A 12186-nucleotide genomic window follows, 5' to 3' on the forward strand; every position below is an offset into this window, starting at 1 on the left:
TCTCATTTCTGGATGATGGAGGTGACAAAATAGGGCTGGAAAAATGGGTTTATAGGGGTACCTCTCCCCAAAACCCCCTAAAACACAACCAAAAAAAGGGGGAAAAGCTCCACTGGGCAAAATTTTTGTAGTATGCATTTTTCCCCATCAGGCAAGCATTGAGTTAGTTCACCCAGCGATGTCTCCTGCGAAGATTCTTTCTTGTCACAGTGAGTTTTGTTGTGAAAGCAATTTTGCTTGAACCTCGATTTTTGTGATGGCCAATTTAAGAGTACAGTGTGTGGCTTTGAAATTATGTTTCTTGATCAGGATATATGCCCCAGAAACTGTTGTAATGTTGAACACAGCTTAAAAGAGCAGTGCTATGGAAAAACGCAAGGGTATGAGCTGTTTCTTTTCAAAAAAGTTGAAATAGCGATTGATGACAAACCTTGTTCCGGATGTCAATCAGTTTTGCAATGAATGAAAATGTTCACAAAATTTATGCACTTCTGTTCGAATACCAACAACAGACCATATAGACTTCCTTCAAACTCGGTTCAGCGAATCTTAACAGAAGATTTGTCAGTGGATTGTTTTTGTTGTTTTGTTGTCTGGTTGTATATTGATGCTTTGTTTTCCTCTGTCTTGTTTTCATGCATGTTATTGTCTCCACAGGTCTGTCTGAATAGGACAGGCTGGATGTACTACCTGGAGGAAAAACAATGGGACTGACAGTTCCGGGGGGACTTAGGGTGAGGGGAAGTGGGGAGATAAGGAAGTGGTGTAAACAAACACAGGGACAAGGGAACAACATGGGACCCAAAATGGTAGTGAGGGGAGAGTGGCAGGCCTGGTGGGGAATGATCAAGGGTAAGGTTGCGTAGAGAAGAGGTATAGCTGTAGCCCAGGTGGTGACGGAGCATGGTAGTAGGGCAGGAGGAAAGTCAAGGGAGATGGAGGAAAGAGCTAGGAGTCAAAGGGCATTTATGGAGGTGTAGACAAAGACATGTACATGCAAATATATATATGAGGATGTGGAAATAGATCTACGTGTCTATATTTATAGGTTAAGTATTAAGGTGGCAGAAGGACCTTGGGTCTCTACTCAAACACTCCCTCAATGCATGAATACTTTCTTTTATTAAATTGGAACTCTATGATGCTCACTCTCCCGACACAACTGCTGAAGCCAAAGTGGTGAAGAAGTAAATGTGGTGAAGAAAGCTGATGGTGCCCGGCTATCAAAAGAGATAGTACTGGGATCTTAAAGGCTTGAAGGTAAACAAGCGGCCATCTAGCTCAGAAGCAACAAAGCTCACATGGAAGAACACACCAGCCTGTGTGATCGAGTAGTCCCGAAGGGATCAGTTATCGGGCATCAAAGAACAAAAAATCATATAATTGGCTGCACACCTCCATGATAGGATCGCTGAAGACAAATGGGTGCATAAGCAAATGTGGCGAAGAAAACTGATGGTGCCCGGCTATCAAAAGAGATAGTGTCTGGGGTCTTAAAGGCTTGAAGGTGAACAAGCGGCCATCTAGCTCAGAAGCAAAAATGCCCACATGGAAGAAGCACACCAGTCAGTGCGATCACGAGGTGCCAAAGGGACCAGGTATAAGGCATCATGCAAAATGAAAAAAAAAAAGTATATATATATGTGTGTGGTGTGTGTGTATGTATATATATGTGTGTGTATATATGTGATATATATATATATATATATATATATATATATATATATATATATATACCATATGGAATGAGGGGGGGAAGTGCAGAGTGGAGACCCAAGGCCCAAGTATCGGCCACTGGAGATCCCCTCATAGAGGTGTTTAGGAGAGGAGATGGGTCAGTCAGGCTGCGAGGTAGTACCGATGAAGAACACAGCTTTCCCTCAGATCCTGGATGCTTCCTCCCCCCAACTACCATTGTCCGAGTTCTACCTTGCAGGGCTGGATAGGGCAGAGGTTGTACACTGGTACATATGGGGGCTGGAGGCACAGGGAATCCAGGGTGGATGATATCTTCAGGACCACGGGTGTGAGGGGCAATGATGGGAGAGTGGAGGGTGAGTGGGTTGGAAGGGGGAAACTGATTGCAAGGATCCACATGTGACCTCCTCCCTGTGAGATGGACGGCAGAGAAGGGTGGGAAGGGAGACTCCGGAGAGGGCAAGATATGACAAAATAACAATGTATAAATTACCAAGGGCCCATGAGGGAGGGGGGAGCATGGGGGGAGGTGAAAAAAAAAGAGGACCTGATGCAGAGGGCTTGGGTGGAGAGCAAATGCTTTGAGAATGATTGGGGCAGGGAATGTGCGGATGTGCTTTATACAATTGATGTATGTATATGTATGGATTGTGATAAGAGTTATGAGCCCTTAATAAAATGTAAAAAAAAGAAAAGAGGAGGTAAAAAAGAAAATGATGAGGGAAGAATGTACAGATGTGCTTTATATAATTGATCTATGTATATGTGTGAATTGTGATAAGAGTTGTATGAGCCCCTAATAAAATGTTTAAAAAAAAAAAAAAAGAAAACATCCCAGCCCAGTCCAGATCAAGTCCATAAGTCTGATACTAACCCGTATTTCAGCATTAGTTCATAAATTCCTCTTTAGACTTATAAAGTCATGAAGTGTTGCTGAATGCAGGGAGATCGCAGGCCAATGGGTGGAAAGTCTTGTGGATCCAGTGGTGGTGGAAGCATCTCAGCACTGGCGTGGGTCTCCACGTGGCTTCTCCAGCTCCAGCGCTCCTGCTCCATCAGCTCCATATGTCTTGTTTTCTGGAAGATGAAGCAGAGATTCTGTGCCTGCCCTCTAATGAGCTATTTATCTCCATACCCTCTCCAAATGAGGGCATCAAACTCAGACGTATTTGACAAGATAAAGTCCAATCCTTTCCTCTTAATAGACTGAAGTTGACACCAGATTATGTAACTACATTAGTAGGTTGTGCTACCTCTCTTATTGGGGATTTGGGGTTTCTAGGGCATGTGACCAGACTTTCATTGACTTGTGCTGAAAGCCAAATCTATTTGTGCTTATGTTGGCCTCTGGCTAGTTCCATAGAGCTATGTTTCAGAAGCTCAGCAGCTCCACCATCCTTGCTAGCTCCTGGACTAGGAAAATTAAGTCTAGTAATTTGGGAATCTTCACACACCTGGTTATTGTTGAGGCCGGTGATAAAGGGGAGTCTATCAGCAAATGTTGCTGACCTTTTATTAAATTTGTGTCTATGTAACTTTCTGCTGATAATCCTGCTTTCTGGAAGTGTAGAATATCCTTCTTCTGGTTCTTTTCTCTTAGTCTTTGTGGGGTCCTTCCCATGTGTACTGCTTGGTTACCATCTTGTTTTTCTTCCAAGATATAGGTATTACACACACACACACACACACACACACACACACACACACACACACATATATATATATATATATATATATATATATATATATATATATATATATATATATATATATACTTATATACTAATATACAAATGTAGGTAAATATATTTCCCCAAAATCTTAGATATTTTTACTAAAGAACAACAAAAAAATCAAAATGTAAAGCCATTGCGCTGAACCTTCCCCCAAAGTATTCTATACTCCTTGATTTACAGCACCTCAGACTGAAAGTTCCACAATACTCAAGGGATATTCTCTGACTTATGGGCAAATACAGAAATATGCAGGGGGAAGATGAGCTCTTTAATGTGCATGGTGTAAGGCAGCGGTTCTCAACCTGTGGGTCGGGATCCCTCTGGAGTTGGGCGACTATTTCATAGGGGTCACCCGATTCATAAGAGTAGCAAAATTACAGTTATGAAGTAGCAATGAAAATAATTTTATGATTGGGGGGTCACCAAAACATGAGGAAATATATTAAAGGGTCATGACATTAAGAAAGTTGAGTACCACTGATATGGTTTCTCTACAAAATCCTCAATAGACAACCATTCCTACTCTTGAAGAATGAGCTGGTGTATTGTCATGAAAGAAAGAAATAAAAGATCCTTTTTGCAACATACTAGGACATTTTCTCACTATTGTCATATTTCATTTTCTTGAAACTTACTCATAATAATGTTCTTTGATTTTATATGTCCTGTGAGAATTTCATTCCAGACCTACCTGTTAGAATCCACAAAATAGATGTCATATATTCTGAATTGACCTGTAGTCTTTGAATATCAATCTAGACGATTCCTTCAGATGTAACTGTTTTCATTGGTTCTTTCTTTCTGGATCATACTGATACATCCAAGAATTATCCATACTTAAGTTTCTTTCCACAAAATTGACTTCATTAACTTCAATTTTCTATGAATTAGCTCTACAGTAGCAAATTTTAGCTCATTAATTTCTGTGCGTTTCTTTTTGGCGCGAATCAAGAAACCAAAATTATGACTGAAAATTGAAAATTCTGAACCATGTGAGAGTCCAACATCCTTAGTTACCTCCTCAATGCTAACTAGCACTACAGACTTCTTTCACCAATAGTTCATGTCATCCAGATTCCTCATTTGTACCAGTTGACTTTTCCCCCTCTTTGACTCAGCTGTGAAGTTTCCACTATATTCTTTATACTGCTTGATCCATTTTAAAACTCTCTAGTGTGCAGAAGACAGGATTTCTGTTGGCCCACTTTCTTTCTTTCTCTTTCTGTCTTTGTTTCATGACTTGCACACAAACAGATGTATTTTAAGTCACCCCAATAAAACCAAGTTAAGTGTATTACTGAGAAAATATGGCCACAGACATCCACTGATAGCAGAGGCATGTGTAAGCATGCTTTATTTGGAATAAACACATAAATGTCTCATTTATTTTACTAACTCTTGTCTAAACTATACCTCTTCTTGACTACACTAAAATATGTATGAATGTGTGGATAAATACATGTGTGAATTTATTAATACCATCTATGTCTTTATAAAATGTTAAGAGTTCTAGTTTGATTTGGTCAAGGTTGTTTGTCATAAGTATAATTTTCATAAATTGTCATTTCTTATCTTCAGTTGGAAATTTCTATTTATTTGGTAAGTTTAAGACTTTATACTAAGGTTTGTTAATGTTAGCATAATTGATATTTTGGCTTACATAATTATTTGTGATTTAAAAATAATCCCTGGATCCTATCTACTAGTGAAAACAGAACTTCCCTCTGTTTTACAAATCAAAATAAAGTCCCCAATTTGGTAGGTATCACTGGGAGAAAAATTTCCCCTGCAATGTGTGATTGCTAATATCAATATGTGTAACATTGGCCGGGTCATGATAAGGCAGAGATACTGGAGCAACATAGATTGATGAGAATTCATCTAAATGAGAAGATTGATGATGTCTTTGAATATAGGGACAGGTGGAGTTTCTACGTAACGATTATTTTTGTGTGGTAGCTGTTTCAAATTTCTTACCTGGGGGAGTGAATGCTTTCTGTGTTTCATCAGCTGGTTGAAACATTTCAACTGGTGTTCTGTCAATTCCTGGAACTTTGTATTTTGCAAATATCTTCAATACCGTTTGGATTTCTTCCGCGAGTACCATCAATTCTTGATCATATACTATCTCTTGCTCGGTGTATTCCTTTGATCCTTTTTTAATATTTCCTACATCGTTTGAATTATGGTTTTGGTGAAGACTTCCGGAGGAACAAACAAACTCGTTTTAGAAGTACAGCTAAAATGCTCCTGGGAAGTGAGGATGGTGAGACGCTGTCTCATGTACTTTGAATATGTTATCAGGAGAGACCAGACCCTGGAAAAGGATATCAGGCTTGGTAAAGCAGAAGGGCAACAAAAAAGAGGAAGACACTTGGGAGGGATTGAATCATTGACTGCAACAATGGGCTCAGTCATAAAAACTACTGTGAGATGGACTTAGCAGGACTTGGCAGTGTTCCATTCAGCTATACATAGATTATCTGTGAGCTGGAACCTACTTGAGGGCAACTAACAACAACAACAGCAACACACTATCACTTACCTCACTCCAAGGTTTTCTTGTTTCCATTCCTCCTCATCTCCTCTTCCATAGTTGGGTAAATATTGTGCTTTTGATCTTACTTACATGGATGGTTAGTCTATCATGGGGGTGAGTTCGGTTCCGGACCTGAAAGGTGAGTAAAGGCCATTATTTTGAGGGTCTCTTTTGTGAATTTTGAGTTGGAATCCACATTTCCCCCACTCTATCCAGGACTTTCTAATGGGATTCCTTTTGGAGCAATCAGTAGTGATAGGTGGGCACATCTCGTTCTGGTGATTAATCACTAATTTTAGGTTTGCAATCCGATGGAAAGAAGCTTTTATAACTGATGGATCCATTGGGCCTACACTTGCATGCTATTGTGGATTGATCGACAATGAATTAATAAGAAGCCCTGTTTGTGTAGATGTTATAAGCTTGGTTGTTAACTGCGAGACTAGCAGTTTGAAACCACAATCGTGTCACAGGAGAAAGGCGGAAATTTCTATTCCAGCAAAGATTTAATCTTGGAAACTCACAGGTTCAGTGCTACCCTGTCAGTATTTTTCTGAAAAACAGTTGTGTACAACAATGCTTTGGGGCACAGAATGGTCCTTTACTGCAAAGGTCCTTACTCTTAGTTCCTGCTTCAGTCCCATTAATACCGTGGCATGGTTGGATTGTTGGGTTTTTTGCATTACTTAGGAGCATGCACATCCAGGGAATCTGATTACAGACTTACACCCTCCATGTACATGGCTCTATTTCATCCATGTCACCCATGCACGCTCTCTGTGCAACGGGATGGTACCTTTTCTGCCACCAGGTGCCTTGGCCATTATAGTCTGGGTCTTTGCAGCTGCAGCCTCAGCCTCAGCTGTGGGCCAGTAGGACGGTAGAACGGACTCCTTCTAACTGGTTCCTCCTCGGTCCCCACCCACCTCTTGTTAGGCACAGGGTTTGTGCAGGAAAGGAAAGGGGCGTGGCAAGAGCCGCCAGGAAGGGGAAGTGAAGGCGGAGACCCTGACCCCTCTGGCTCCTCCCACCCCAGTCACACCCAGACGGGACGGAAGTGGTCATGCATGTCCTAGCCGGAACTTCAGCTCACATTGCGTGTGCAGATGCTAGTCGCCTGTGTGCTGCATCAGGTGCTTGAGAAGCGCCTACATCCTGACCACTTTGTTGCTGGCGCTCCTAGGTAAGGGTGTTAGGCTCTAGGTTCGTGGATTTGGACTGCGGCCATTTTAGGGTGACCCTGCTGCACATAGCAGTCTGTTAGCGCCCTTTCCTTCCCCACAAGCTCTGCCAACACTCCTGTCCTGGGCAGAGGTGGGTGGGTGTCCCCAGAGTCCAGTTCTATATCCACGCTTTTGAATTGGTTGCCTGTGCTTTGTGTTGGGAATCTGTGTGGGAGAAAGGGGAATCCCAGGTTGGGGTTTCAGGCTTGGGGGTTCGCTGATTCTCATTTTGGGGGTCTTTCCTAACCCCTCCCTTGTTTCCTTTCACACAGCGGTGCCTCCTCCCCAAAACTCCTTACATCTCCTCAGCTCAAAGGTGAGTCCCGGGGTCTTGCTTCTGCTGCCGTCCCTCTGGACCCGTTCAGAGTCTGTTTTAGGTGCAAGAATCTCTTCCTGGTTCCATGACAAAGACGTCTTGCCTGGCTTTTAAGCTATTTATGGTGGTCTTATTTTCTTACTCCTTGATTCTATCTATATATTACTCTGGTTTTTCCTTCCCACTAAATTTTGTTTCTGTTCATTATTATTTCTGTTGGGTTTCTCAGTTTGTCAAGCACAGAAGGAGTAGATGCTTACAGATAAGAAATGATGGGGGAGGGCTTGTAGGGATGTCTGGTTGGGGTGGGGGTGGCTGCATTGGGAAAGGAGAGGGTCTTTGGGGAATTAAGGAAGGAGGGAACTGAGCAATAGAATGATGATGAGTTATTTTAAAGGCGATTTAACCATGGTGGAAAAAAGACAATGTTGTGAAATCAATTGTTGTAATGATTGTACAATCCTTCTTGAGATGTTCGAATGGTTGAATTGTGGAATATGTGCATTCAGTGCCCTAAAAAGTATTCCAAAGGAAAAGAAGACCTCCATCATGAAATAAACTATGCACGAGTCAGAAATCAAAGCGAAACAAACCCCAAACTAGGTAATGCCATCATGTTTGACCTCTTGCTTTGGGATGAAAACAGAAGTGGCCCTGAAATGGTCTCTTGGGTTTTGAGCATGGTGAGGCTGAAGGACAATTTACATGGAGCTAGTGGAGTGGCAACTTCCCTGGTGCCCTCGGTAATGATACGAAAAAGCCAGCTATCCAGGCAGCAGCAGGTACACAGTCGTCTGGATTTCCCAGGCCATGATGTTTGAGTGCTGTTTGGAATGTACCAGTTGAGATGCCTGGTGGGCGACATGCATGAAGGTGTCAATGATCAACGAGTTCATGATGCCCATGGACCTGGACGAGATGTGGAGTCCACATGGACCTACTTGAGCACTTTGTGAACATATATGGAATAGGTCTCCTTGCTGCTACATTGGCATTTCTTGCAGGACTTCCTCTGAGTCTTAGCTGGAGCTTCCTTGTGTCCCCTCCCCGGGGCAGGCAGGGACTTTGCAGCCTCAGATGAGTTGTTTGACTAGTGTGGTACACCTGGAAAAGGTAATGCATGTGTCCTAAGGCGAGCTTGGGAGATCAGAAACCTCCCTTGGAGCAGAAGGCGTAAAGCTCTCTTGATCTTCAGTAGGAATACAGACCTTGAAATCAGGACCTCAGGATCCTTCTGACCTTTGGGGTTTTAAGCAGCAGGTTTTGGGAAAGTTACCACAGGGATAACTGGCTTGTAGTGGGCATGCATTCATAGCGATGTTACTTTTTGATCCTTCAATGTCAATACTTTCTATTGCTGTGAAGCAGAATTCACCAAACTTTGGATGGTTTACCCACTATTAGGGAACATGAGCTAGTTTAGACCATCTTGAGACAGATTAGTTTTACATACTGATGATGTGTTGTTACCATGGTAACCCTGCTCAGAAGGAGAGGAACTGCAGATTCCCTTTGGGTGTCTGTGCTTGGCTGAGGAGCCAAAGGGGCGATGCTGCCTTCTGTGGACTTAAGACAGAAAGACTCTTAAATTGCATGAAGGATAGGGCAGCGCCGGGGAGCCTCCATTGGGCTTGGACAGCCTCCAACCCCGCTGCCCTGGGCTGTGGTTGTCTGTAGATGCAAGTCCGCACTGGGTGCTGGGATCAGCAAGGTGGCTGCCCGCTCACCCGCCTGTCACTCACCACATGTTGGTGAGTAGCCAGGTGCTAAACCATTGGTAGGCGGCCTGCTTCTTGGGGTTTCCTATAGAGCACAGCAGCTCCCTCCCTGCGATCTATTGAAAGTACGCCGCTGGACACAAGGGTTTGTCTCACTCTCTGGTTCTCATGTCCTCAGGCTGGTGTCCAAGTCAGTGGGAAGCCCGGGGGCGCGGAAAGGAGGTAGGACCCTTTCTCCCACGTGAAGTCCTGCCAGGCATGCGTCCTCTTGATTGGCTGCCTCCCAGACTCCTCCCCATGCATCCCTGCCAGGGCCAAGTCCTTCAGTGGTCGCCTCTGGGCCTCATTGGAACCAGGAGTGTGCAGCAGGGAGCAAAGTCGATGAGGTCATTCTCAGGACAGGGAAACCTCCTGCTGCTGGCCCACGGCCACCTCTCCAGCCTCAGAGAAGGTGGGCAGATCCTGTCCCAGGACTGGGAGTTTATTACTGATCTCATGGAAAGTATTAGTAAGTGTTCTCTCAAAACCATTGTTTTGTGTGAACCCAATAACTTGAACTTAAAGCAACAAAATAAGGAAAAACAGTGTTTATTCATCCTATGTGAATAATCTGGTCTCTAGATGCCAGAATCATTCATTTTCATCTATCTTACAGTTAGGCTGGAAGGGTCTCATGAAATTTTATTTGATTCAATTGTGCATAGACCTTTTAAGCAGTTTGAAACCCACTCAACTCTCATTAGTCCCTTGTTCTGCTAGATCCTCTGATCTTCTAGTTGATACCTCATTATAGAGACCTATAGAACTTATACTTTCCGTGAAAGACAAAATGTCACTTACAACCAAGTGACTATATGCTGTCCTTACACTAGAGCTCACATTCATGAAAATACTGTGCCATATGGCATTCTATGTGGAGCTTAGAGAATTGCCTTCAGCTCACCTCCAAAGGAATGGTATAAAGAGAGGTAAGAATTTTTCAGTGATTTTGTTGTAACCTTGCTTGTTCTATTTTTTGTTTAAATAAAGAAACCTCTTCCCTTTAAAAAATTTTTCTCCATGTTTTAATAAGAGAAATAATAACTTTGTAAACATAACTAGCACACTAGCATGTCTTTGTGTAGGTCTGGGATGTTTATTCATGGTTTGTGGGGCTGTTTTCATATTAGCTGTCATTGAGTCAGTTCCGTCTACAGGGACCAAGTGTACAGCAGAACAAAACAATGCACTCTCCTATGCCAGCCTCACAATTTAGTAAAAACCCATTGTGGCAGGCACTTTGTTAATCCATTTAGTAGAGGGATTCCTATTTTTCACTGCCCTTCTACTTTACCCAACTTAATATCCTACTCCAGGAACTTTTATCTCTATAACTTGTCCAAAGTATATAATATTAACTCTCACCATCCTTACCTCTAAGTAGCCCTCTGATAATACTTCTGCCAAGACAGACTTCTTTGTACTATGGATTTCCATGGTACTTGGGATATTCTTGCTCAAAACTACAACTCAACCACATTGATTCTTCTGCCTTCCCTATTTAGTGCCCCTCTTTCACATACATAGGAAACCATTGACAATAGCAAGTTTTGGTCAGGTGAACCCAGTCTTCAAGGTAATATCTTTTCAGTGCTCTAAAGAGGTGTTGTTCCCCTTATTTATCCAAGGCAATGTATCTATTGATCTCTTGACTCTTACTATCACCATTCAGGTTTGTTGGTTTTTTTGGAGGTGTGTGAGAGGTATTTTTTCATAAACTAACTTTTTCTGGAAGGAGTTAAAGCTTACTTAAGCTTAGATTAAGAATGTTGATCAAGGAGGTGCCCAGTGTCCAACTTAGTTTTTCAACCAGCCTACCCCAGTATTCTGAGATTGAAATCTAGACTTAAGACCTAAGGGAATGGTGAGCCTTATATTTCAGATATTTATGATGACTGGGCATGATGGACTCAAAAATAAATTCTTTATTTTGCTAGTAGCCCGACTTGCATATTCGTTTTATAAGGGCACAGACGTACACCCCTGTCAAATAACTGCACTTCGCAACTCCTCTATTAAGAAACACACTGGGGGTTGAAAAGGGCAAAGCCAACAACATCCAACTAGGATATCCAACTAGCCACTTCAGGCTAATGTCTCCCTACTACGTCACAGCATAGCTTCTTCCCATCACATTTGTTTAGTGTTCATACCCCTCCAGGCTCCTGGTGGAGCATGTTTCACAGGCACATGCCTAGATACTAGCTTTTCTCTCTCTCCATAGAAATTCAAGACTATGGATGGGATGTCCTAGAACCCAAGCCAATAAGTCCTCTCCCACAGTTGTGGTGTTTGCCATCTGTCACCGTTACTTAGAAACTTGGAACCCATGCTCCAGTCCAAGATGACAGAATGGATGATAATTCATCTCTTTCCTGGATCCATTTTTTTTACTTTTAAGTTTCTGCCTTCACCTTGGCTCTTGGCATCACCCATCTAACCACACTTGCTTTTCCTTGACTCTAGGGTGCAGTCTTTCACAAAAGCTTTAACGTTGGGAATCCTTAAACACAAGAGCTGCAGAGGGTAAAAAATAAACATCCCTCTGGGCTTGTTTCCTAGTTAAGGCTGTCTCTGCATTGACCAAGTCGCTTCTAGAATTTGCTGCTTGTGTCCCTCTGTCTCTTGTTGTCCACTTGTAAAACAAGTCTCACTGATTACTACACTATGTTTTGTATATTATTATGACCTTATAAATGGGGTCCCCAACCATAGTTGTTTCTTCACGCACAATAGCTCTTGTGGGGTATCCAAAGAGAAGAAAGGGGACTGGGACAGTACAATGTTTTATGAAAAGCTCGCAATTGGTTGGAGTGGCATATATGATCATGATTCAGCTTGATTATTTTAGCCAATCATGTCAAGGGTTACATACTGAGGTGGAGTATTGGTTGTACAAAAACTTTCTTCATAAAAT

The sequence above is a fragment of the Tenrec ecaudatus genome, chromosome 3 (genome assembly GCF_050624435.1).
Source record: "Tenrec ecaudatus isolate mTenEca1 chromosome 3, mTenEca1.hap1, whole genome shotgun sequence".
NCBI classification, from domain to species: Eukaryota; Metazoa; Chordata; class Mammalia; order Afrosoricida; family Tenrecidae; genus Tenrec; species Tenrec ecaudatus.